This window comes from Papio anubis, chromosome 9 (genome assembly GCF_008728515.1).
Source record: "Papio anubis isolate 15944 chromosome 9, Panubis1.0, whole genome shotgun sequence".
Lineage (NCBI taxonomy): Eukaryota > Metazoa > Chordata > Mammalia > Primates > Cercopithecidae > Papio > Papio anubis.
Window position 1 is genome coordinate 58,261,090 of NC_044984.1, and position 23,263 is coordinate 58,284,352.

Below are 23,263 nucleotides of genomic sequence, written 5' to 3' on the forward strand. Positions count from 1 at the left end.
TTTATAAGGAGACCACTCTCATCATAAGATCTGCAAGTGTCTCCTTAACTTTTAAATGGTATCAGTAGTTCTAAAAGGTCAGACCACTTTCTGACCTTATTCACTATGCCATTAAAGTCGTTATAATTTGATTGTCTCCTTAATGGTGACTCAGAAGAAAGCTTGGGTTTATACTGATACTTGTAATCGAATCCAAAATGCCTGAAATCCTGTATGACAGTTTACTATTAGGTTGGTGCAAAAGTAATGGCAAAAACCGAGATTACTTTTGGATCAACCTAGTCGATACAATATGACTGTTGCCTGGGGTTATGGTTAATGTCTTAGTAACAGCGGCTTGCATTCACAGTGTGTTCTTTTTTAAGGGAGGTCATATTGGTGTCACATTACAGATAGGAAGAAAGAAACTCAAAACTTAGAAACTTGAGGTCTTTTTCCCAAGATCACATAGCTGGTAAATGGTGGCGCCACCAGGGTCCAAACCGGTGCTGCAACCATCCTGCAGCGCTACATCAGGATGCCGCCTTAAAAAAGGTTAAATGCTTACATGGCATGCCATTCATTCCATTTAAACTTCCAAAAAACTAGGAAGAATGATTGCCATCTTTGACCTAATAGGGTTTATAAGTTCAGATAAAAGTCTGTATCTTTTTGTTATTGTTGTTCAACAATTATGTGCTAACAGAAAATTGTTGTTTTATTATTACCTCAATGGATTATTTGATGAGGAAACTCGTGATGGAGCTGCCTCTTTATAGGCATTAGAAAAAGCGGTTTGAGTAGAACTTGCCTGTAGAGAAGAAATACATCTAAAAAGAAAAAAAAAAGAAAAGGCAGTTTGGGGAGAAATATTTTTTAAAATCCTAAATTGGAATGAATACTCTTGCTAAAATCCTGTGCCCTGTTCCTAGGGATTATAAGAATCACTGCCTCAGCTCCTTGTTACTTCCAATACAAGGCTTTGCTAGTTTCCAAATGAAGAGGTTTCTCCCTATCTTTTTTTTTTTTTTTTTTTTTTTGAGAGTCTTGCTCTGTCTCCCAGGCTGGAGTGCAATGGTGCGATCTCCTCTCTCACCGCAACCTCCGCTTCTGGGGTTCAAATGATTCTCCTGCCTCAACCTCCTGAGTAGCTGGGACTACAGGCGTGCGTCACCATGCCCAACTAATTTTTGTATTTTTAGTAGAGATGGAGGTTTTCCATGTTGGTCAGGCTTGTCTTGAACTCCTGAGCTCAAGCAATCCACCTGCCTCAGCCTCCCAAAGTGCTGAGATTAGGGATTATAGGAGTGAGCCACCTCTCCCTGCCTTCCAGCTTGATTTTCTTGGGAAAGAAGTTGTATCTCTTGAGCTTCTATCTCTTCTCTTGATTTTATTTAAGTGTTCACCCTTTGTTGTTGGTCCTCTTTGAGTGGTGCTAGGAATTCTGGTAGAACCACTTGACACAGGCCCCACCTCAAGCCCCCAAATTTGCATTTGTAACAAGTTACCAGGTGAGACTGATACTGTAGGTCAACGACCACACTTCGGGAACTACTGCTGTAAAAAGCAAGCGATTTTGTAACTTTCTTAAGTTAGCCAATTTAAATGCTAATTTTCCTCCCAATTTCCCAAAGATCTTTTACCTTTCTTACAATTGCTCTCAATGGACATCAGATCATGGCTATTTAAACTAAGATTCTAGAAAATGTGTGTAGCTCCTTGCTTTTTGCTTTGCCATTTTTCCTTCATTTTCATATTTTGTTCCCTTCCCAAATTGTAAAGCGCCTTTTCATGCCGCACCTGGGTAAATTGAAATCTAAAGTGGGAGCCTGATGAGCCCTTAAGGATTAATGGTTCAATTTCCCTGCAAATCTGCATGTGCTTTTGAACTAAGGAAAAAGAACACAGGGCAATGTAACCCTTCTTAGGGCTTCGCTAGTGCATTTCAGTTTTCTACAATTACCACCAGCTCTTAGGACAGTCATCACATTTGACACCTGACTCTAGAACAACTGAAGTACAGGTTTTTTGTAGGTTATGGCTCATGCAAGTTAGCGTGAGGTTGGGAGTTTTTCTTTTCTTTTCTTTTTTTTTTTTTTTTTGGTGTAAGAATATCACTGTATTTATTTTCCTACAGGTAATTTTTCTATGGCTTCAACATTTTCTCTTCAAAATTAAAAGAAAAATATTCCAAAGTTTAGAACTGGATCATTTGGTCCTTTCTCATCTTATCTCCTCCTAATTCAAAATGCTTGCATCTCTTAATGGCCAGCATCCTCTTGGATCTGCAGTTAGGCTCAACACAGTCCAGCCTAATTAGCACAATCTTCTTTGTGGTCTTAGCCTTCCAGAAAATTGGCTTTGTCTGCCCACCATAGCCACTCTGATTCTGATCATCGCGCCTCTTTCCCTGGGCATACAAGGAATCCTTGCCCTTCTTATAGTGTGTCACTTTGTGAGGCTGATGCTTGCCACACTTCTTACAGAAGGTTCTTCGGGGTTAGGTACATTGACCATCTTTGCAGCAGAGCTGTTCTGTCTATATGATGAAAACAAGAAATAGCGACCGAGACCCTCGCCTTGTACAGCTCTTGTCTAACCGGGAGTTTTTCTTTAAATGGAACATTTCGTTATGTTTCATGAGAGCACCTGTTTGATTGTTTTTGTACCCTAGTCTACTGGCAATTTATGAAATTGCTTTAACATTAGTTATATGGCAACTACAACTTACGTGAGGGGTAGGATCTCAAGTCAGACAATAAGGAGAAAACATTTTGTAAAATTACCCTTGAAAATCCCCAAGTCACCAAGAAGTGCATCCATGAAAGCTCTGAAGCCAGAAATTGATGTAAATTTCTCTTTGCTTATGGGCTACGACCCCACACTTGCCTGTGGCCACAGTCTAGTTGAAAGAGGGAAAAGATATTAGGGAAAATAGGATTTTGTCCTTTCTCCTTTCTTCCCTTCCAAGTAAACATAGACACGTGGTTCAACTCCAATAGATTAAATGTACTGTGACTCCATTATATTGTTAAGATAATTGAAGTATTTGATTCTGGGTCACTGGTTTACATTCATTTACAGTCATGCTGGAATTAAGTATCATAAGTTCACTCATTCAACAAACAGCTATTGAATATCTTTATAGATTTATCAAGGACAGGGATTTGTTTTTTTATTGGGACCCTTTTTTGTCTTATAGTAGTCAGTCAGGCAGTGTTTGTTGAATGAATAGTGAAACACAGTCCGTGTCTTTTTGTGGTTTGTATCCTGGTTTTAAGGTGGAAAAGTAAACAAAGATTTGCCGTAGAGTCTGTTAGAGATATCTTAATTTATGGGAATATTGTGGAGGAAGAAATTCATTCTGCCTGGGAGAGTACAATACAAACTCATGAGGGAGACATCTGGGCTAGACCTTGATGGATGAGGAGTTCTCTAGGAAAGGAGGGGCATTCCAGGTAGAGGAAAGGCTCCTCAAATGATTCTAATATGTTTCCTTCTTAACAATCATGAGCTTAGTGTTTTAAGTGCCTTGAGCAGAGTAGTAAAAGATGAGAATAACAGGTAATGCTAATAATAGCTAATAGCTATTGGGCATACAGTTTATGCCAGGCAGTGTAAGTGAATTTTACATTTTGCTTAAATCTCACAAGAAATATGTGAGGTACACACTGCTAACCCCATTATCCCATTTTCTAGATTAGAAAACTGGGGAAAGTTGGCCGGGTGCGGTGGCTCACACCTGTAATCCCAGCACTTTGGGAGGCCAAGGCGGGTGGATCACCTGCGGTCAGGAGCTCAAGACCAGTCTGACTGATGTGGTGAAACCTCATCTCTATTAAAAATACAAAAAAATTAGCTGGGTGTGGTGGTGCATGCCTGTAATCCCAGCTAGTTAGGAGGCTGAGGCAGGAGAATTGCTTGAACTCAGGAGGCAGAAGTTGCAGTGAGCTGAGATTGAGCCATTGCACTCCAGCCTGGGCATCAAGAGCGAAAATCCATCGCAAAAAAACAAGAAAAGAAAATGGAGAAAGTTGAATTTACCAGAGATGACATAGCCAGTAAAATGACATCTATTATGTTATATAAGCCTTGGCTAAATGCCGTATAAACAGTTAGATTTTATTGTATTTTTTTTTATTTTTTGAGATGGAGTCTCACCCTGTTGCCCAGGCTGGAGTGCAGTGGTGCGATCTCAGCTCACTACAGCCTCAGCTTGCAGGGTTCAAGTGATTCTCCTGCCTTAGCCTCCCAAGTAGCTGGGACTACAGGTGCCTGCCACCACGCCCAGCTAATTTTTTGTATTTTTAGTAGAGATGGGGTTTCACTGTGTTAGCCAGGGTGGTCTCGATCTCCTGACCTCGTGATCCACCCGCCTCGGCCTCCCAAAGTGCTGAGATTACAGGTGTGAGCCATGTGCCCGGCCAAACAGTTAGATTTTGTGTACAGTAGGGAGCTATTGAAAGTGATAAGGTCAAACGTGAGCATGAAAGATAGACTGGAAAACACTGAGTGGAGGGAGGCCAGTTTAAAGGTCTCCTTGTACTCTTTAGTAGCATGCTGAAGGCCTCAGTTTCATCTTAACCTTGAGAGATATGAAGGAGATATGAAAGGTGGAATCAAGAGGACTTCACCGCTCATGGGAGGAAGAAGTGACTGATCTATCAGGTTTACAAAGTAGAGATTAAGACACACAGTGCTGTACTGGAAGAAAATGTCATCTTTATTGTCTCCTTTTATGTTTTATTGTATATGTAATACCTAAAATATATTCACAGAATAGCACACATGCATAATCTATAAATGTGGAAATAGACACACATTGAGATAATGCTCTTTTTTTATGGGGTCTATCACAAAAATGTTTGGGGTTGCTGGGCATGGTTACTCGCACTTGTAATCTCAGCTACTCAGAAGGCTAAGGTGAGAGGACCACTTGAGCCTAGGAGATCTAGGCTACAATGAGTTATGATTGAACCACTGCACTTCAGCCTGGGTGACAGAGTGAGACCCTGTCTCTTAAAAAAAAAAAAAAAAAAAAGGCTTGAAGACTACTGATTCAAGCATATCTAAGAGATGAACCACCGCCCAGAGGTAAGTAAACCACTGGGGCAAGAAAGACTGAAGAGGTGAAGTGAGAAGATGATTACCTGAACTTTTACGTCTGCAGGTGATCAAAGTTCTTTCTCTTTTGAACCATAGGTTTTTTGCATTTCTGAATAATCCAAAACATTTTTATTTATTATTGTTTATTTGTTTATTTATTTTTGCGATGGAGCCTTGCTCTGTCACCCAGTCTGGAGTGCAGTGGTGTGATCTCGGCTCACTACAACCTCCACCTCCCTGGTTCAAGCAATTCTCCTGCCTCAGCCTCCCGAGTAGCTGGGACCACAGACGTGCGCCACCACACCTGGCTAACTTCTTGTATTTTTGATAGAGACAGCATTTCACCATGTTGGCCAGGCTGGTCTTGAACTTCTGACCTCAAGCAATTCGCCCACCTCGGCTTCCCAAAATGCTGGGATTACAGGTGTGAGCCACCGTGCCCGGCCCCAAAACATTTTAAAAGTCAGGATAAAGGTACTAAAGGGAAAAAGGTATTCCTTCCCTGTGGGAAAGATTCTGTTCAATCTGTTTTTGGCCTTGGAAAATGTTAGAAGTAGAATGGACATTAATATCATCTAATCCAACTTCTCTCTACCCATCCGGAATCTCAGACAAGTAGTAATAGGGCTTTTGCTTGAATTCTTTAAAGGGTAGGCAGCCCAGCCCTTCACAAGGAAGTTTGAACAGGTGAATTGGTAGAGTTCTTCCTTTTACAAGGCATAATTTGCTTCCTCATTTGCAACTTTTATATATTTCTTCCCCTTTGAAAAGTTACAAAACCAGTAACACTATACATGGTGCTGTACAGTTTTCCAAAGCACACTTGTACATGCACAGACAACACTTGATTCTCCCAACTCTTTTATGGAGTGGGCAGGCATGTTTGTTCTGATTAAATAAATGAGGCAGGCCAGGCGTGGTGGCTCATGCCTGAAATCCCAGCACTTTGGGAGGCTGAGGTGGGTGGATCATTTGAGGTCAGGAGTTCAAGACCAGCTTGGCCAACATGGCGAAACCCCATCTCCTAAAAATACAAAATTAGCCAGGCGTGGTGGCGTATGCCCGTAATCCCAGCTACTTGGGAGGCTGAGGCAGGAGAATTGCTTGAACCCGGGAGGTGGAGGCTGCAGTGACCCAAGATCGTGCCCTTGTACTCTGACCTGGGCAACAGGCTCCTCTATAACTCAGGAATCAGAGCACTGTTTGTGGGATTAAATTAGGTAACTCTTGGAAAGTTGTTGTAAAAGCGTGGCTTAGATTTAGATGTGCAACAAATGTAATTTTCTTACTTTTCCTATCCTGGCTAATAAATTTAAAAGATTTTCATATGGCATGTTTAACTTTGTTAAATTTTCAGTTGGGGGTTCAGTTCCATCATATCAGCCATTGCAGGTTAGTTTAGAACTTACTTCTGTCATTTGTCTTTTTTTTGAGACAAAATCTCACTCTGTTGGCCAGGCTAGAGTGCAGTGGCACAATCACGGCTCACTGCAGCCTTGAGCTCCCAGGCTCAAGAGATACTCCCACTTCGCCTTCCTGAGTAGCTGGGACTACAGGCATGAACCACCAGGCCTGGCTAATTTTATTATTTTTATTTTTTTCTAAAGATAGGATCTTGCTTTGTTCCCTGGCCTTCATTTGTCATTTTAGTTATAATAATCATTAATGCTATCTTGATTTTCAGAAGGTGAGAAATTTGATTATTTAAAAAGTTATGAAAAAATGCCTTATCAGAAAGAGATTTAAGTGATTTCTAGTTTGAGAAAATTGACTCTTTTTAAAACATTTTATTTTATATGACGTGAAATGGGTTACCTGACTGCATTGCAGGCATATTGTTACTAAGTGGGAAGGAATGGGGCTAGGTGTTCCTTTTCATTTGGAATGTTCCCTTCATGGGAACATTGACTTCATGGAGTCAGTTGTGTGATAAATGCATATATATTTCTTTGGAATTAAGTGTTTGAAGAAGAAGGATCAGTTCCATTGGAATCTCTTTTATCTTTTGCTCTTCTCATACTGTCTGTAGAGAAGAAGTATTTTATTTTTACTGAGAAATCTGCCACTTTCAGGGGTTTTACATCTTGATAGACGTGAATGCCCTTTAACACTTGCTTGCTAATGAAAGTGTATGTTTAGCCTGCCAAACCGTGGGCATTCTGAGGACTGGGATCCAGTCTGGATTTTCCCTGTATTACTGGCACATGACACAGTTCCTGGCACTTAGAATGAAATACTAACTCTCTGTTGACTGAAGGAAATGTTAGTTATCACTGTATCCATTGATATGTAGTGAATGCAAACTAATTAATAAATGTTGGGAGTTCACTGCTGTATCTTCTAGGTAGAAAAATACATTTCAGATAAAACATACATTCAGGAAAAAGAATTTTCTTCACAAATATACAGAATTCTGTTGAGTGCCTTTCTCTATATAGGAACAATGAAAATGTAGGAAATGCTTTATCATCTGTAATTGTTCTTTGGACTAACCTAGAATTTTTCCCCTGGAGAATGCATATATTCACTTGTCTCCTAACTCTTTGGTAATGGGCATGATGCCAGGGTCCCTGACTGAACTCACTCAGTCCAGGGTACATGTGAGATGTCAGTGTCCAGAATACCAGTCCTAGAGGTTTTAACTTTTAGCCAACAGTGGATAGCCATATGTGCACATGTGTGTGTGTATGTGTGTATGGATGCATATGTGTGTGTGTTTTAAGCTCTTTGAATTCTTCAAGTTTAATCCAGTATCATATTTCTCCAAAAATGAAATATTTTCCCATTTCTTGTTTTTAATTTTTTTTCCCAGTAAGTTCAGCTGTGCAAGGAGTCCATTATCTGTTGTATCAATTTTCTAGAAATTTCTTGGGCTCTTGAGGGACAAGCTGGGAAGAATTCAAGGCCAGATACGGTGTGGTGAAAGTATCCCCGGTTATGACTCTCGAGATTTTTTGGAAAGTAGTAGTAAATCATTTAATCATTTGGGAATGATGGATCGTGCATTCTGTGTATTCCGTCTCTCCATGGTGAAGTTGTTTGTATACATAGCTTTTGCCATGGTCAGCTTCTCTCTGATAAAATGCTCCTCTTCATTTTATTTCATTTGAGTCACTTTCTCAATCAATATGTTTTGTATGCCAAATTACACATCTTTCCATTTTCTTCTACCATTTTGGCATTTAGATGCCTCGACACAAATTTAATCTGAGAAAAAAAATCCTAATGTCCTGACTTCTTGTGGGAAGTATTTGCATTAAGGAACTTCAGTTTTACTCCCTTTTTCTTAAGTTCTAGAGTCTGATGTTTGCCACTTAAAGTTTTCTAAATCTAATTCCTATTTGATGTAAACTGTCATCTCCTCCTCTTCCTCCTCCTCCTCCTCCACCTCCTTCTCCTCCTCCTCCTCCCTCTGTAACCCTGGCTGGAGTGCAGTGCCACAATCTTGACTCACTGCAACCTCCCGCTTCCGGGCTCAGGCAGTTCTGTTGCCTCAGCCTCCCGAGTAGCTGGGATTAGAGGCATGCGCCACCATGCCTGGCTAATTATGTATTTTTAGTAGAGACAGAGTTTTGCCATGTTGGCCAGGCTGGTGTCGAACTCCTGATCTCAGGTGATCCGCCCTCGATCGCCTCGGCCTCCCAAAGTGCTGGGATTACAGGTATGAGCCACCACCAGCCAAACTGTCCTCTTTTAAAAAAATATGTCCCTGTCATATTGTCAATATGTTCCTCATAGCTAAGGAATCTTTGCTGCATAGGTTGATCACACACCATGAGATACAATTTTACTTTTCAGTTGGAATTTTTAGGATAATACTTTATGAAGTTGAGGGTATGGTATGATAAACATAATTTCTCACTAGGAGTGGGAGTGAAAATTGATACAGTCTTTCTACAGTGCAATTTGGCTCTGTAATCTTACTTTTTTTTTTGAGACGGAGTTTCCCTCTTGTTGCCCAGGCCGGAGTGCAATGGCGCAATCTCAACTCACTGCAACTTCTGCCTCCTGGGTTCAAGCGATTCTCCTGCCTCAGCCTCCCGAGTAGCTGGGATTGCAGGCATGTGCCACCAAGCCCAGCTAATTGTGTGTTTTTAGTAGAGATGGGGTTTCTCCATGTTGATCAGGCTGGTCTCAAACTCCCGACCTCAGGTGATCTGCCTACCTGGCCTCCCAAAGGGCAGGGGTTACAGGCGTAAGCCACTGTGCCCGGCCTGTAATCTTACTTTTACAAATCTCTCCAGAGGAAATAATCAGAGATGAGGATGAATATTATGTATAAGAATGGTTGGCCTGGCGTGGTGGCTCACGCCTATAATCCCAGCACTTTGGGAGACCAAGGCGGTGGATCACCTGGGTCGGGAGTTCGAGACCAGCCTGACCAACATGGGGAAACCCCGTCTCTACTAAAAACACAAAATTAGCCGGGCGTGGTGGCACATGTCTGTAATCCCAGATACTCAGGAGGCTGAGGCAAGAGAATCGCTTGAACCTGGGAGGTGGTGGTTGTGGTGAGCCGTGATCACGCCATTGCACTCCAGCTTGGGCAGCAAGAACGAAACTCTGTCTCAAAACAAAAACAAAACAAAGAGTGCTCGTCATAGTTTTCTTTAAAACATGAAAATTATGGCTGGGAGCAGTGGCTCATACCTGTAATTCCAGCACTTTGGGAGCCTGAGTTGGGAGGATCACTTGAGCCCAGGAGTTCAAGACCAGCCTGGTAACATGGCAAAAATCTGTCTCTACAAAAAAGACAAAAATTAGCCAGGCATGGTAGTGTGTGCCTGTGGTCGCATGCAGCTACTCTGGAGGTTGAGATGGGAGGACACTTGAGTCTGGGAAGTGGAGGTTGCAGTGAACTGAGATCTGCACCACTGCACTCCAGCCTAGGTGACTGAGCGAGACTCTGTCTGAAAGAGAGAATGAGAGAGAGGAAAGAAAGAAAAGAAAGAAAGAAGAAAGAGACAGAGAAAGAAAGAGAAAGAAAATTATAAGCCATGTAAATATTCAAGAGCCAGTAAATAATCAAATCAATTATGATATGTGAAAGTGTTAGAATAATATGGAACCATTAGAAAGTATGACTTTTGAAGAGTATTAAAGGACAATGAAACTAAGAAATCTCATGAGGAGAGAAAAATATGATTAATAAAATACAGTATATACCAGAATATATTACCATTATTATTTCTGAGAAAAAGGGATGGATAGTTATTTAAAAGCTTCTTCTTTGTGTGTTTATTTTCCAAATTTTCTGTAACAAATGTATAGTACATTGATGATTAAATGAATGAGTATATAAAGTGCTAGAAGAATACCTGGCCTTATAGTGAACTCTCAAATATGAGCTTTTACTGTTGCTATGATATAATTACTTTTATTATATATAAAATATTTTTTAAAACTCACTCTAATTGTAATTATTTAATTGTAACTACTTGTTTAATGTTTGTCCTCTATTCTCCATCATCTTTGGTCCTTCCTAATTTTTTTTGAGATAGGATCTTGCTCTGCTGCTCAGGCTAGAGTGCAGTTGCGTGATTGTAGTTCATGACAGCCTCAGCCTCCTGGGCTCAAAGGGCCCTCCCATCTCAGCCTCCTGAGTATCTAGGACTACAGTCATCTGCCACCACACCTAGCTAATTTTTTAGTTTTGTTGAGATGGGGTCTCACTGCATTGCCCAGGCTGATCTTGAACTCCTGAACCCAAGTGATCCCCTTCCTCCACCTCCCAAAGTGTTGGGGATTACAGTCATGAGCTGTCCTTAAAGACTATATCCGTCAAATATAAGCTGGCTGTAATACCTGGTACATAATAAGTGCTTAGTTAATATTTGGTGTGTGTGTGTGTATTTGTTTGTACCCTCAAAGATCAGGTTTCTAAATATTTTCTCCTATTTTATTTCAGTTTTTTAGCAGGAAGGTTGCTAATAATCAAGCTGTAAAAATATTAGTTGCTCCCAATTTAGAATTTTTATGTTCTTATGAACGCTGAAATGTATGTAAATGAAACTGCACAGTGTTAAATGGTATGTTGTTGAACCAGAAATATGTTTATTGTCTTATTTTATAAACAAAAATAGCCCTGAGATTTCTTTAAAATTTTTTAAAAGTTATAGATTTTGAAATTTACAACACAACTCAATAAATAAGATTATGACAAAGCTATCTTAGATATACTTTTTGATTGGCCCTAAGATTATAACTTTAAGCAAGAATAGGGACACTTTTAACAGCTTGGAAGGTATTTTGGTGGGACAATAGGAGTGTATTTGTTTGTATGAAAATCCGCCGTAATTCTATAAAAGAACGTAATTTGAATCTGTAGTTGATTGCAAGTTTAGAGGTCTCTGCAATATACAAAGTTTCTTAGTTGCAGTCACTTCCCAAGACATGCTGATCACTAAGAAACAAGGAAACTCAGCTAGAATTACCAGCTGCTGTTTATAAAGCCAAATGATAAAATTTACTTAATGAAAGTAATGTGCTGACAGCAGAGTTTATTGCTTAAAACATAACAATCATGTTTATTGTATCTCTCTGAGACAGCTTTGCTGAATATAACTTAAATGTAGCAGAGGAAATCCAGAGTAATGCACTGTTTTAAAAAAGTGTGTTTATTTACATGAAACCAACATAAAAAGTTTGATGAATTTTTTGTCAGAGGTCTTAGTTTTCTAGAGTTAAACTGAAAAGATTGAAGAAATGGTAAGTAGCTACCATTTTTGGAAACAAGAAATTAAGAAGTACAAACTCAGAAAACACGCTTGGAGAAAATTTTAGTATCATGAAACCTAGAACTCTTGAACTTCAAAAGACTTTACAATCCACTTGATGGTGATATTTGGAATCTCAGATACAGTATTCAAATATCATAGGATAGAAAAGAATAATCAGAGAGCTTAATGCAATCAGAACCTTGTAGCCTGTTATGGGAAGAAGTATCATTTGGTTAAGCCTGCTAAGCTACTGTAAATGAACGTTAATCGCATTTTATCAGCTGCTTATACTATCTTTATTATATAATTTGAATATTTATGACCATGGAAATATGTTTAACTGTGAAATTACAGTGTTTATGGAACTCAAATTCCAAAAAGCATACAACCCTGTCATGGAGAAGAATTATATTTAAATACTACAAAATTCAAGATGTTTCTACCATTTAACATTAGTCTATATCTTGTGGGAGAAGCAGTTTGTGGCTAAGATACTGTGACAAACAGAATGATGTATGCTAATGTTGACTTCTAAGATAAGCATGTGATTTATTGTTTGCACAAAAGTCAATCACCAACTAGAGTATTTTAACTTTTTAGGATCAGGTAGTACTTAACTATTTTCTCAATATAGGTTATATCATTTTGGTTGACTGCATCCTTATCTTCTTGGAAATTATTAATGAACCTTTTAAAAAATATGAACCAGGCTTTGTACTTGAACTTCTTCTCCTCTTAAAGCTGCAATAATATTGAAATTGAAAATGATGGGCCAGGCGCTGTGGCTCATGCCTGTAATCCCAGCACTTTTGGAGGCCGGGGCAGGTAGATCATCTGAGGTCAGGAGTTTAAGACTAGCCTGGCTAACATGGCGAAACCAAGTGTCTACCAAAAATACAAAAAATTAGCTGAGCGTGGTGGCACGTGCCTGTAATCCCAGCTACTTGGGAGGCTGAAGTAGGAGAATGGCTCGAACCCGGGAGGCGAGGTTGCAGTGAGCCGAGATTGCACCATGACACTCCAGCTTGGGCAGCAAGAGTGAAACTCCATCTCAAAAAAAGTAAAATAATAATGGATGGGAATGCTTCTTTAATTGTGCAGTCTGTATTTATTTTGTGTGTGTATATGTATTTTGGGGAAAATTGATTCTCTGCCAATGCCTTCTTACTTCTTTGCAAACATAAACCCATGAAAAGGTATTTTTCCCTTTGGGAAAATGTAAATGCACATTGTTCTTCTGGAAAATATAATCTAATAGGAAAATACAATTCACATTAGAACCAAAAAAAGCCTGTAATTAAGATGTGTCTTAGTCACATTTTCTTTCTGTCTTTTGTTAAAACCACAACATGGACTCATTCAAACAAATAAAGTTGTTGGGTAGGTGGAACATTGTTTTCCAATGTTATAGTAATGTTATAGTGTTACAACTATCTGGTTACTTCATCTTGATTGACAAAAATATTAAATCATCATTTTATAAAATTTGGGTATAAAACTTTATGTCTTGAGGCTAATTTAGATGTGTGGTGGTGTCTACCGGCAACACTAGAGAGGTTTCAGAGTCAGAGAGTGTTGAAACCAAATTCTACACCCAGCAGTCAGCTTAGATACCATCTTTCTAGTCAGGTTACTTAATCTTGCCAGGCCTCAGTGGTCCCCCCTTCATGAGGTTGTTGGACAGATTACTGAAATCCTCACAAATATGTGGAAAGTGCCTGGAATGTTTACCTGGAGCCAATGATGATTGCACACACTGCTGTTACATAGTTGATGATGGAGCCTCTATGTTGTGGATTACTTAAAACACTTTTGCCTTTCTGCCATCTACATTTGGGAGAATTAGTTAGACAGTATACCCTCCTTTAAAAAGTTGACAAAGGAAAAATATCAAGAATGCAAGTCAGGCTCTCTTTATCTGCGAACAACATTAGAGAAGTGTTGCTATATCAGATTCTTGATCCTAATGCCTGAAATGTGATTGGGCATTTGTTTATGGAAATCATTATCTGTACTGCTGCCTGCTTTATTAGTATAAAGCAAGAGTCAGCAAACTTTTTCTGTGAAGAGCCAGGGAGCAAATATTTGAGGCTTTGTGGGCTCTTCAATTTCTGTCACGAGTTCTCTATTGTACCATTGTAGCCAAGACTAGTCGTAGACAATATGGAAATGAATGGGCATGGCTGTATTCTAGTAAAGTTCTCTTTGTAAAAATGGATCATAGTTTTCTAATCCCTGTGGAAGATAATTGAGAGTATGTTCGCATCTTCTTTTTAAAATCAGAGATAAATTCTTGCCCCTAAAGTTGTAATTGTTCATTACTTCGTTCCTCTGTGTGTGTGTGTGTGTGTGTGTGTGTGTGTGTGTGTGTGTGTAGAGTGTGTATATCTGATAAACTGTCAGCTTTTGATTTCTGAAGCTGTGTGGGAATTGATTTTTCTAGTCAGTTTGACCACATCTCTAGAACACAGTGGGGATGATGGAGAATGCCTTGTTTGTCTGTGAGATTAAACCTGTATACCTTTTTATTCATAATTGAGTAGATTCTGAGTTACATTGGACAGAGACCTGGCTTTACAGTTGGATAGTCTGTTTCACAGTCCACCTCCTAGCTGCAAAGTCCTTGGCTGGTGATGCAGCTTTTGTAGGGATCAGTCTTCTCATCTGTAACACAGTGCTAATTCTCACCTTGTTGGGTTGCTGAGAATTGAGAGAGATCATGCATTTGAAGGCCAACCTCAGTGTCTGAAACAGATAAACCCAATAAACAGTAGTTCTTTCCAACTTGAATGAGAATCGTATTCTGAAGGCTAAATGATTTTTGAAAAACTTTACTGTTAATTTACTGTTTTTTTCTTTTTTTTGAGACAGGGTCTTGCTACGTCACCCAGGCTGAAGTTATTGGTGATTCTGCCTCACTGCAGCCTGAATCTTTCAGGCTCAGGTGATCCTCCCACCTCAGCCTCCTGAACAGCTGGGATTATTGGTGAGCACCACCATGCCTGGCTTTTTTTTTTTTTTTAATTTTTTTTTATTTTTAATAGCGATGAAGTCATGCTATGTTGCCCAGGCTGATCTCGAACCCTTGGGCTCAAGTGATCCTCCAGCCTTGGCCTTCCAAAGTGCTAGGATCACAAGTGTGAACTTCCTCACCCTGCCCTGTGTTCTTTTTAAGGGGGAAAAATGCACCTCTGCATGCTTACGTATTCTGAATTATTTGGAGCTGTGCCTCTCAGACTGTCTGTGGTAAAGACCTAGTTTTGTTCCTAATTTGTCATGAACTGATGCTTTTATAAAATATAATACAATGAATTATTATTTAAAAAAGAGACAAAAACATACAAAACACATATAAAGCCCCCATTTTAATAATGAGATCCAATAAACACATACATTTTCTAAATGCTTACTGTCAATTTCTTTGTATTTCTTTGGGCGCTGGTAATAAACAATTGGCAAACCAGTACTGATCCATGAGCCACACTTTTAGGAGCACTAAGTTAGGGGGAAGCAAGTTCATGGCCATTTATTTAAAACATTCATATTAAGTACTCTTGGATAGAATTAGTTACTAAATAGACAATGAATTTGTCCCTTCTTTAAAAGTAGTTACCAACTGTAAGTAAAAATTATTTACTTACCCAAATCCATGTTCAACAGCCTCCCTCCCCATAATGTAAGATGTTTGATTTGAGGTAACTGGAGATCTCATAGGGGAATAAAACTCAGTGGTTGTCTGCAGACCAAGATGGCCCTTGATTAGAGTGTCCCCATCCGTAACGGGTTGATATGGGTTAGCTGTGTGCACACCCAAATCTCATCTTGAATTGTAGCTCCCATAATCTCTGTGTGTCATGGGAGGGACCTGGGGAAGGTAATTGAATCACGGGGGCAGGTTTTTCCGTGCTATTGTTGTGATAGTGGAAAAGTCTCACGAGATCTGATGGTTTAATAAAGGGCAGTTCCCCTGCACACGCTCTCTAACCTGCTACCATGTAAAATGTTCCTTTTCTCCTCCTTCGCCTTTCGCCATGATTGTGAAGCCTCCCCAGCCATGTAGGACTGTGAGTCCATTAAACCTTTTTCTTTTTTTGAGACAGAGTCTTACTCTGTCACCCAGGCTGGAGTGCAGTGGCACAATCTCAGCTCATTGCAACCTCCACCTCCTGGGTTCAAGTGATTCTCCTGCCTCAGCCTCCCTAGCAGCTGGGATTACAGATGCATGCCACCCCACCTGACTAATTTTTGTATTTTTAGTAAAGACAGGGTTCCACTATTTGGCCAGGCTGGTCTCAAACTCCTGAACTCAAGTGATCCGCCCTCTGTCGACCTCCCAAAGTGCTGGTATTACAGGTATTAGCCACCATACCCAGCCAAACCTCTTTTTCTTTATAAATTACCCAGTCTCAAGTATTTCTTCGTAGCAGTATGAAAATTGACTAATACAGGGTTCTCAGTGACTCCCTCACTAACCCTGAGAGCCCAGATCTCATAGGGTGTAGGTATAAGAATCTCAGGTCCTCAGTTTCTCCTTTATCCCCTGTGTTCTGGCAGCACCTCCCATTACCTTTATGAATCCACGTATTTTATTATACTGCCGTTATTTTCTGTGACTCCTCCACAGAACTGTGGACTTTGCAGTAGGAACTATTTTATTCTCTTTTTGCCTCGCTGGCTCCTGGCAGACCCTAGATGTACCTTGAAAATGTACTGATGTGTGAATGAATGAGCGGATGATGTGTTCCAGGTCTCTCACCAGCCTGCCTTTCTTTATCTGCACACTCTTCACTTTGCTAGGGTCCCTCTCAAAAACACAACTGGATCAGGAGTAGTGGGGAGGGAGGAGAGGGAGCTGCTGCAAAGCAACACACTGCTGTCAACATTTTTCAATGCACATAACCCAATAGAACATGCACAGTATATTTTGGGAAGTCAACTGTTTTTCTCATCCCTCATTTTTTGTTGCTGATTGTATTATAATATTGTAGGAAAGCAGCCAACAACAGTGCTACCACCTTCAATGCTGTCACATCGACTTTCTGGAAACTGTCAGGGCCACACCTTACTGTAGTTGAAATTCAATGGCACTGAGCTCTTGAGATTATAGATAGTAATTTTCTGGAGTACACACAATGGTGTGTGAACATATGACTGGGCTGGAATCTATCAAAGTGCTTGCATGGGATATAAAGATCATTGATGCATTACAGTAAGCCATTTATGGATATTTTATGGTATGTACACAGACTGACATCACTGGGCAAAGGCGATCAGAATTTCACCTGCATAATAACAATCATTTGCAAGGAAAAAGATATTATCAAAAATAAATTGATAATGTGTAGTAATGGACTGGGTTTTTGGTGGTTACTCATTATTTGGGGGACCAGTAGAGTTAATAGCATACTGACTGAACAGTGACTTTAGATCAGGATGTCTGGATTCCCATCCCAGCTCTATGACTTCATTCAAGTTACTTACCCTCTTTGATGCATTACAGATTTTTCTTATCTGTAAAATGGAAGTAATAATAGTACTGAGGCCTAAGATATTGTGCAGCTTAAATATGATAACTCAGGTAAAGCACCGAGTGGTGCCAATATTCCTTTACCACTCTTTATCATCACTTGATGTATGTAGATTGTCAGTCTAGTAACACTTCTGGAAAGAAATGACACCCTTTAGAGTACCAATAGCAGTTGTATTTGTAAACCTCTTCTATGGGTAGAGTTCTAATTTAAGATATTTTTGCCCTTCTTAACTATTTTATATACATTAATTTATTCCTCTGGAGAATCTTTGAAATAAAAGTTAGCTTTAACTTTTAAACACTTAAAATTGAGAGTTGATATACAGCTCGCTAAAAATAAATTACTAAAACTCTAGAAAAATAATAAACTGTGAAGTTTTACTAATTCAAGGACTGCAGTATTGGGAAATATTGTGAAAACTAGTAATATAGAGAATAAATAAAAATTAGAATATAGAGTTTGTATATATGGCATGAATATAATTAAGCAAATATTAGGTTGGTGCAAAAGTTATTGCGGTTTTGACATTATAGGAAAAACCGCAATTACTTTTGCACAAACCTAAATATACATATTTTAAGATGTATAGATTAAGTACTACAGCTTGGGATAAGATGTTTAGATAAGTAAGTGTTGTGATGAAGAATGGCTCTTTTTCACTCTACTATCCAGTGTTCATAATGCTTCTGTAATGTTTTTTGTTTTTTTGTTTTGGAGTTTTGCTCTTGTTGCCTAGGCTGGAGTGCAGTGGCGCAGTCTCGGCTCACTGCAACCTCCACCTCCCGGGTTCAAGAAATTCTCCTGCCTCAGCCTCCCAAGTAGCTGGGATTACAGGTGCCTGCAACCACGCCTGGCCCATTTTTTGTATTTTTAGTAGAGACGGGGTTTCACCATGTTGGCCAGGCTGGTCTCGACCTCCTGACCTCAGATTATCCACCTGCCTCGGCCTCCCAAAGTGCTGGGATTACAGGTGTGAGCTACCATGCCTGGCCCTATAATGATTTTATAATTAAAAAATTTCAAAGACCAAACATAAGTTACTCGTTCTAATCACTCAAAATGATAGACATTAAAAAATCATATTGAATCTGAGTATGTCTTTTATTATAGCTAGGATATTTATTGAATTTATTTACAGACTGTTGGTTAAAATCAAGTAACTGCTTTGTAAATTAACTAACTTCCTAGATGGCTAAGAGCAAACAGAGTCTCTTCGTTTTATGTTTAGGTACCCAACCAAGAACAATTCTCTTGAAACTCAGTCTGTGACATTTTGTAGACATTTCATAAAGGAGCTTTTCAAGGCCAGTGAGAAGTCAGCAACACAAACCTCTTTTGTGATCAGTTCAGGGGATCCCCGGAGATCAGCCTGGTCTCTGGAGTGTATGAGGAGATATCCAGTTACAGCTCAGGGCAGGGGCAGATCTGGTTCATCATGTGATTGCGGTGACAGCCTGCCAAGCTCACAGCTGCCTTGTAGGGGCTGTGGGCCCACCTGCCAGCTCCATTATTCCCATTTAGGGTCAGGCCCACAGGGACTTTTCCCATTAAACCCTGAATGTCTTCATTTTCAAGAAGTTTTCAAAGCATCATGAAAGACTAAGCAGGGCAAATGATGGTGTCATTGAACCCACCTCAGTTTATTCAACAGCAGGACTGTTTATATGTTTCAGTTGGTCCTGCCCTTTGTCCCTCCTAGGCTGTCCCCAAAGTGTCTCTTGAAACTGGACACAGTTTTACAATAAGCAAAGGTGATTTACCTAGGTAAATCTTTGCCCCACAGAGTGACAAGAAGAAAACCTGCTTTTTGTACGTTTGAAGAATCCCATATGGTAGACTCTGACACATCTCATAGCGAATGTTCTTGTTCTTATGACCAAACATCTTCCAAAATTAAAAAAAATTTAAATATTGACCAAAATAAATGACATTTTGCCTATACAAAATTGTTGAACATGTAAAAATGCCTCTGGTACCGGAAGATGTCTTCACACTGACAGCCCTACCGAAGACTTGCTCATCATTCCAGGGGGTATACCTCTATTTTGACATTTCCTTTAAAGGGAAATCCTTTTGAATGCACGCAGTAAGGTGTAGGAGAGCAGGCCAGGTGTGGTGGCTCATGCCTGTAATCCCAGCACTTCAGGAGGCTGAGGCGGGCAGATTACTTGAGGTCAGGAGTTCGAGACCAGCCAGGCCAACATGGTGAAACCCCGTCTCTACTAAAAATACAAAAATTAACTGAGTGTGGTGGTGCATGCCTGTAATCCCAGCTACTCGGGAGGCTGAGGCAGGAGAATTGCTTGATCCCAGGAGGCGGAGGCTGTAGTGAGCCTAGATCTTGCCACTTCACACTCCAGCCTGGGTCATGGAGCGAGACTCTAACTCAAAAAAAAGAAGTACGGAGAACATTAGTCACTGAGATTTCTACATGTCATAGTGGAATATAAATCAGTTTGAATTCCTACATTGTGTGAGAAGATTTTTTAAATTTTTTATATTTTTAAATTGATGCATTATAGTTATACATATTTATTGGGTACAATTTGATGTTTCAGTACATATCTGTGTTGCATAATGATCTAGCCAGGGTAGTTAGTGCACCCAGCACCTTATGTGTTTATTGTTTCTTCGTGATGAGAACATTCAAAAGCCTCTCTTCTAGCTATTTGGTAATATGTAGTATTTTACTGTTAACTGTAATCACTCTACTGTACAGTAGAACACCAGAATTTATTCCCCCTACCTAACTGTAACTTTGTACCCATTGACCAACCTCTCCCCTCTACCCCCTTCCCAGTCTCTGGTCACCACCATTCTTATTTGAGTAGATTTTTAAAATCCACTAAAGTTTATGGAGACTGTTTAGGAAAAAGTCTCCAACTGTTTTTCCTCTCCTCTCACACTACAACAATCAACACGGAAGACTTCTGTGACCAAATGTGTGAGAGTTTTTCGCCACCAACAAGCAGCAGACACCAGCAAGTCCAGGCCTCCAGAACCTCTGACCAACCAGCTTCAACTTGGGGTTCCTACGACTCTCCTTTTCTGGTTCAATTAATCTGCTGGAGTGGCTCATAGAACTCAGGGAAATACTTATGCTTACTGGTTTATTATAAAAGATATTACAAAGGATACAGATGAAGAGATGTCGAGGGCAAGGTATGGAGTAAGGCGCGCAGAGCTTTCATGCCTTCCCTGGGCGCCACCCTCCAGGAACCTCTACATGTTCAGCTGTCCAGAAGCTCCCTGCACCCTCTTGGGTTTCTATGGAGGCTTCATTAGATAGGCATGATTGACAACCATGTAGAAATGTGATTGAACAAAAAGGGTATGATCTCAGACTAACAGACTGAGTGGAGGAATCCAGCAAGGCTTGTCTGTTTAAATTCTTCTTGGCCTCTCTGTACAGCATTCTTTCCTCGAACGTATGTGGCACAGCCCTCTCAGGAATGAGGGTCTTTTGACCCACGATCAGATTAGAGTCCTGCCTGGGAAAGTAGAAGAAAAACAGGAGAAGTTCAGAGAGAGAGAGATTCTGTTTTCTGAGGTCTGCTCCTGAGACCTGAAGTGCCCCAAGGCTATAACAAATGACTGCACCAAGGGCTATTGGAAGTTAGGAACCAGGAACCATGGATGAATGCCTACACACACAGACACACACACACAAAATCGTAATATCACAGAGACCAGCTTTCACTTTTCTCCTGCTATTGTGCGATGTAGAATCATCGGTGGGAAGAAAAGCATTTTGTATTTCAAATGTCCTCATATCCGAACTGATCTTGGATAATATGTTGTTTAGGAAATCTGTCTGGCTCATTGGATTAAAGTTTGGATCATACATTTTCTATAAAATATAGTATAATGAAAAAATATGTTTATTTTTTCCTTCGGAGACAGAGTCTCACTCTGCTGCCCAGGCTGGAGTGCAGTGGCACAATCTCAGCTCACTGCAACCTTCGCCTCCCAGGTTCAAGCAATTCTCCTGCCTCAGCCTCTTGAGTAGCTGGGACTACAGGCATGCGCCACCACGCCTGGCTAATTTTTTGTATTTTTAGTAGAGACAGGGTTTCACCATGTTGGCCAGACTGGTCTCAAGCTCCAGAGCTCAAGTGATCCACCCCCTTCGGCCTCCCAAGGTGCTGGGATCACAGGCATGAGCCATCGTGCCCGGCCAATTAAAATAATTTAAATGTTCTCTTTATTGAAAACAGTCTAAAATTTATATGAAGTTGTAATTTGAGCCAAAGTAAAAACCCTTTTTTTTACTTTTTTATTTTAAAAATGAACCATTTTATGTACTTATTTATTTTTATTTTTTTCAAGACTCTCCACCCAGGCTGGAGTGCAGTGGCACAATCTTGGCTCACTCAGCCTTGACCTTCCTGGGCTCAGGCGATCCTCCCACTTCAGCCTCCTAAGTAGCTGGGACTACAGGCGTGCACCCAGCTAATTTTTGTATTTTGGGTAGATAGGGGATTTTGCCATGTTTCCCCAGCTGGTCTTAAACTCCTGAGCTCAAGCCATCCTCCGCCTTGGCCTCCCAAAATGCTGGGATTATAGGCGTGAGTCACCACGTCTGGCCAAAACACATTTAAATGGGATTTTTTTGTTGTTACTGAATTTAAATAATTCAGAAACAACTTCAGAAGAAAGAATAAGAAGCAAAACTTCCCTCTGAAGGATTTAAGGATTTTTTGTTTTTGTTTTTGTTTTTTTTTGAGACTGAGCCTCGCTCTGTCGCCCAGGCTGGAGTGCAATGGCGCGATCTCGGCTCACTGCAACCTCCTCCTCCTGGGTTCAAGCAATTCTTCTGCTTCAGTCTACCAAGTAGCAGGGACTACAGGCGTCCGCCACCACGCCCGGCTTATTATTTTTGTATGTTTAGTAGAGACAGGGTTTCACCATGTTGACGAGGCTGATCTTGAACTCCTGACCTCAGGTGATCCACCTGCTTCAGCCTCCCAAAGTGCTGGGATTACAGGCGTGAGCCACCGTGCCTAGCCAGATTTAAGGATTTTGACTAGTGGGGTCATGTGGAGGCTCAGTGATGCCAGAAGGCAGCTCACTTCTGTTTTCTTCATGGGGGTGTCCAGGGAAAATCTAGCTCATAAGGAAGGATAAGCACAGGAGCCCCTTGATGGGAAGCCAGCTCATGGCAAGGGAGTGGGGGATTGGTAGTGGGGGACAGCGGTTATTCACACTTTCCGAAGGAGAGGGTTTTCCATGCTATCTGAGCCCTCTGGCCATAAATTCCCCATTGGATCCACTGGAAACACTGGGTTTGGCAATGGAGGAAGAAGGAAAAAGCTTGGCAGCCAAGAAGCAAGTCTGAGGGGAAAGATGTGAACCATTTCCCAGGGACCATTTGCTCCCTGACACCTGTGCCACTTGGAACATCAAGTGGATCATCACTTCTAGAAACTTGAGTTGAACATATGTTTGAATGGTCTTAGGTCTGCAGTCTCCACCCTTGAGATGAAAAGGTTTTGTCTAGCTTCCCACACTCTCCCCCGGGAATCATGTGCTGTTAGTTCAAGGAACAGAATCTAAGATGATAAGAAGAAATTGTTCCTTCCAGCCTTTCTTCAAGGTCTTTGAATTACCTTTGAAGGTCTCCAGCTCTTCATCCTCACAGCTCATCTTGTCTTTTGCTTCAGAACTTTCCTCTTCTTGTTCCAAGTCATGATCTGCCTTGACAGGTAATATCCTGAGAAGCTCCATTTCTTTCTGACAACGTTCGTTCATTTCCTTTCCTCTGTCCTGAAGATTTTGAACTGCACTTTCAGTTGAGGTTCCCTCAGTCTAAAGCTTGTTAAGATGATCTGTCAGGTCAGTTTTTGTGTCCTCTTTTTTAGAAATGTTGGCATAGAGTTTATTTTTCTCTCTCTTCTGGGTGTTGAGATGCACACAACCTGGCAGAAT

At 40.5% G+C, this 23,263-nt stretch overlaps 1 protein-coding gene and 1 pseudogene across 2 annotated transcripts in view; one reads left to right on the forward strand and one right to left on the reverse strand.

Annotated features, from left to right (window-relative positions):
- SRGAP1 (SLIT-ROBO Rho GTPase activating protein 1) overlaps window positions 1-23,263 on the forward strand; it is a 318,550-nt gene that overhangs the window by 26,817 nt on the left and 268,470 nt on the right. The window lies entirely within an intron of this gene.
- LOC108581003 lies at window positions 1,718-2,496 on the reverse strand (annotated as a pseudogene).